The sequence below is a fragment of the Haemaphysalis longicornis genome, unplaced genomic scaffold (assembly GCF_048455015.1).
Source record: "Haemaphysalis longicornis isolate Haplotype H1 unplaced genomic scaffold, Haemaphysalis longicornis Haplotype H1 scaffold_5, whole genome shotgun sequence".
Taxonomy (NCBI): Eukaryota; Metazoa; Arthropoda; class Arachnida; order Ixodida; family Ixodidae; genus Haemaphysalis; species Haemaphysalis longicornis.
The window spans coordinates 164581618-164586527 of record NW_027526385.1 but is presented as its reverse complement, the minus strand read 5'-3'; the positions used below and the strand labels follow the sequence as shown (position 1 = coordinate 164586527).

At 47.9% G+C, this 4910-nt stretch overlaps 1 non-coding gene across 1 annotated transcript; it reads left to right on the top strand.

Moving 5' to 3' along the window:
* Positions 1–3565: 3565 nt before the first annotated feature.
* On the top strand, positions 3566–3637 carry Trnar-ucu (transfer RNA arginine (anticodon UCU)). Its single transcript has one exon. It is a non-coding gene; the product is annotated as a tRNA-Arg (tRNA).
* Positions 3638–4910: the final 1273 nt, after the last annotated feature.

The window sequence follows — 4910 nt, the reverse complement described above, 5'->3', positions numbered from 1 at the left end:
CGAGGGCTTCCCTTTCTCTTCACCCTCGCCAACGAGAACTCTCGGGGACAGTAAAAGAGCGGAAGAGAAACAAAAACATATCGTAACTATACTACAGAAGGTGGGAAAAAGAAGAAGAGAGAGAGGAATGTTGTAAATGGGAAGGAGCCACAGTTGCGGCATTGATAGACAGAAAACAGACGTATAAGGTTCAACCAGTGTGCGTCTACAGAAAAAAACGGCGTTCTGCATAAAGAGAAAAAAGGGTACACAACATTTCGAGAGTCGAAGCTCGAAAGCCTAAACGAAAAGACTCTGGATGGCAGAGAAACATGCCAACCTCTGCCTACTGGTGATGAATGATAAAAAAGAACGAAAATAAGCAATTGTTAATGTCGGTTTGAGACCGTCGTTAGACAGACAAGTGCCACATGCCCCGCAGGTATATATATATATATATATATATATATATATATATATATATATATATATATATATATATATATATATATATTGTTCAGAGGTTTGTGGCGCCGGTAGCGTAGCGGTTATCGCAGAAGATCGGTATTCTGGAGGTCGTGGGTTCGGATCCCACCTGGCGGGCATTTTTTCTCCGCTTTCTTTCTTTCTTTCCAAATTCTTTATCTGTTTCAATGGCCTACACAACCTCCCCTTTGCTTTCCGAGGTTTTCTTGACTACCAACCCTTATTTCTTTGTTATTTTCTATGAGCCCCTCATTTCTTATTATGATTCGCTATATATATATATATATATATATATATATATATATATATATATATATATATATATATATATATTATGGGGATGTGTATTGGCAGGACGGCAGCAAGGCGTTGAAACGCAAAGAGACTCAGATGAGTCCGAAGGGGTTCTGCCGTGCGCGCTCAGCTCTCGAGACAACAGACTGGTGATGATGATCTTGAGTCTTGCCATGATGATGATGCAAGTATCATGAGGTAATACGCTCCGCTGGCTGTTCTTCCAACTTCACGGCTGTGTAGCTGCGCTGATAGCGTTACGTCGATGGTGGCAAGTCTTCCTCGTTACAATCACTCCCCGCTGCGAAAAGAGCCAAACTGGCGACTTAGGGACACGACAAAATAAGAGGATCGTAGTATAGCCTGAGGCGCTGAACGTGGACAATTTCGCGTCCACGGCGGCGAAGATCCGTCGAAGGCGTCAGTGGCTACACGACATAGTTGACGGGAGAGGTACGCTCAACTACACGGTATAGGCCGTGGTACTTGGAAAGAAGCTTGCTGGATAGGCCGGCAGTAGTAGACGGTATATAGAGCAAGACAAGATAGCCGGGAGGAAATTCAGCTGATGGCTTGGAGTCATCACGACGGTGTTTTTGTTGTGACTGCTCTTCCGTAGTGACTGCGCGGGAAGCTGTCGGCACTCCTCGGCGTGCGAATTAGTCAGCGCGTATTATAAGGCGTCTGGTCGATACGGAAGGATGGTATCCAGGAGACACGATGGTTCGCGTCCGTAAAGAAGAAAGAATGGGAAAAAGCCGGTAGTGGCCTGCTGAGCGGTGGTGTAGGCGTATCTTATAAATGGGAGGACCTGGTCCCAATTCGTGTGGTCCGAAGAGACATTCATTGCTAGCATATCGCCCAAGGTGCGGTTGAAACGATCCGTAAGACCATTGGTCTGTGGGTGGTAGGCTGTAGCGGTCCTGTGGGTAACGCGGCATGCTGCGAGTAGGGCTTCAATGAACTCGGAGAGGAATACACGGCCCCTGTCGCTGAGCAGTTCACGAGGCGCACCGTGTCGGAGCACGAAACGATGTAAAAGGAACTTTGCGACGTCGCGCGCAGTGCCGGCTCGTAATGCGGCTGTTTCAGCGTATCGGGTGAGGTGGTCGACGGCGACTATAATCCAGCGGTTGCCAGTAGCCGTTAACGGTAAAGGCCCGTACAAGTCAATACCAACACGATCAAAAGGTCGGGCTGGGCATGGCAATGGCTGCAAAGCACCTGCCTGTGGGTCCGGTCGTAACTTTCGGCGCTGGCAGTCGGCACAAGAGCGAACGAACTTGCGGACAAACGTGTACATTCCGCGCCAGTAGAAGCGCAGCCGGAGGCGCATGTATGTCTTGAGCACTCCGGAGTGGGCTCACATTGCTAATCTGCGTGAAAGGAGTTGCAGAACCGGTTAAGTAGACGAAGGAGGCGATCACGCTGCGGAGCTTAAAGTTCAGAGTCGTTCAGAGTTCAGAGCAATTTATAACAAAAAAAATCATGTAACGTCACTAACGGTAAAAAAACTAGCCTAATCATTCCCCTATGCCTTCTGTGGCGTGGTAGACTGTCGGCATTTCTTTCTGTATTTCCTAACCAGCCCCTCATTTCCAAACCCTATTATCGTGCGAAAGCTTAGCGAGGGCCTCAGTTATGGCAGCCTTGATCTCAAGTTAGCATAGGAGGGTTTCCCGCCAGTTACCCGCTTATGACAAGCTGTAGACTTTCGCGTCACGCCCCGGGGGTTGAAAAGAAGGTCTCCTTCTCCCCGTGTAGTCTGAGTGGCGCTGGCTACCACCCTCAAGCGTCAGATATAGTTGTAGTAAATATAAATACCCCAGAAAGTGACGGAGAACACAGTCGCCCCGATAGCCGAATTGGTAAGGCATTCGAGATCTAATCGAAAGGCGTGGGTTCGGTCCCCACTCTGGGCGCGTGTTTTTCTTTCTTTCTCATGCAATTAATAACAAAAAAAAATAATGTAACGTCACTAACGGTAAAAAAACTAGCCTAATCATTTCCCTATGCCTTATTTGGCGTTGTAGACTGCCGGCATTTCTTTCTGTATTTCCTTACGAGCCCCTCATTTCCAAATCCTATTATCGTGCGAAAGCTTAGCGAGGGCCTCAGGTATGGCAGCCTTGATGCCAAGGTAGCATAAGAGGGTTTCCCGCCAGTTACCCGCTTATGACAGGCTGTAGACGTTCGCGTCACGCCCAGGGGGTTGAAAAGAAGGTCCTCTTCTCCCCGTGTAGTTTGAGTGGCGCTAGCTACCACCCTCAAGCATCAGATATAGTTGTAGTAAATATAAATACCCCAGAAAGTGACGGAGAACACGGTCGCCCAGATAGCCGAATTGGTAAGGCATTCGAGATCTAATCGAAAGGCGTGGGCTCGGTTCCCACTCTGGGCGCGTGTTTTTCTTTCTTTCTCGTGCAATAAATAACAAAAAAAATAATATAACGTCACTAACGGTAAAAAACTAGCCTAATCATTCCCCTATGCCTTCTTTGGCGTTGTACACTGCCGGCATTTCTTTCTGTATTTCCTAACGAGCCCCTCATTTCCAAACCCTATTATCGTGCGAAAGCTTAGCGAGGGCCTCAGTTATGGCAGCCTTGATGCCAAGGTAGCATAAGAGGGTTTCCCGCCAGTTACCCGCTTATGACAGGCTGTAGACGTTCGCGTCACGCCCCGGGGGTTGAAAAGAAGGTCCCCTTCGCCCCGTGTAGTCTGTGTGGCGCTGGCTACCACCCTCAAGCGTGAGATATAGTTGTAGTAAATATAAATACCCCAGAAAGTGACGGAGAACCCAGTCGCCCAGATAGCCTAATTGGTAAGGCATTCGATATCTAATCGAAAGGCGTGGGTTCGGTCCCCACTCTGGGCGCGTGTTTTTCTTTCTTTCTCATGCAATTAATAACAAAAAAAATAATGTAACGTCACTAACGGTAAAAAAAACTAGCCTAATCATTCCACTATGCCTTCTTTGGCGTTGTAGACTGCCAGAATTTCTTTCGGTATTTTCTAACGAGCCCCTCATTTCCAAACCCTATTATCGTGCGAAAGTTTAGCGAGGGCCTCGGTTCTGGCAGCCTTGATGCTAAGGTAGCATAGGAGTGGTTCCCGCCAGTTACCCGTTTATGAGAGGCTGTAGACGTTCGCGCCACACCCCGGGGGTTGAAAAGAAGGTCCCCTTCTCCCCGTATAGTCTGAGTGGCGCTGGCTACCACCCTCAAGCGTCAGATATAGTTGTAGTAAAAATAAATACCCCAGAAAGTGACGGAGAACACAGTCGCCCAGATAGCCGAATTGGTAAGGCATTCGAGATCTAATCGAAAGGCGTGGGTTCGGTCCCCACTCTGGGCGCGTGTTTTTCTTTCTTTCTCATGCAATTAATAACAAAAAATATGTAACGTCACTAACGATAAAAAACTAGCCTAATCATTCCCCTATGCCTTCTTTGGCGTTGTAGACTGCCGGCATTTCTTTCTTTATTTCCTAACGAGCCCCCCATTTCCAAACCCTATTACCGTGGGAAAGCTTAGCGAGGGCCTCAGTTATGGCAGCATTGATGCCAAGGTAGCATAAGAGGGTTTCTCTCCAGTTACGCGCTTATGACAGGCTGTACGCGTTCGCGTCACGCCCCGGGGGTTAAAAAGAAGGTCCCCTTCTCCCTGTCTAGTCTGAGTGGCGCTGGCTACCACCCTCAAGCGTCAGATATAGTTGTAGTAAATATAAATACCCCAGAAAGTGAAGGAGAACACAGTCGCCCAGATAGCCGAATTGGTAAGGCATTCGAGATCTAATTGAAAGGCGTGGGTTCGGTCCCCACTCTGGGCGCGTGTTTGTTTTCTTTCTCATGCAATTAATAACAAAAAATTAATGTAACGTCACTAACGGTAAAAAAACTAGCCTAATCATTCCCCTATGCCTTCTTTGGCGTTGTAGACTGCCGGCATTTCTTTCTGTATTTCTTAACGAGCCCCTCATTTCCAAACCCTATTCTCGTGCGAAAGCTTAGCGAGGGCCTCAGTTATAGCAGCCTTGATGCCAAGGTAGCATAAGAGGGTTTCCCGCCTGTTACCCGCTTATGACAGGCTGTAGACGTTCGCGTCACGCCCCGGGGGTTGAAAAGAAATTCCCCTTCTCCCCGTGTAGTC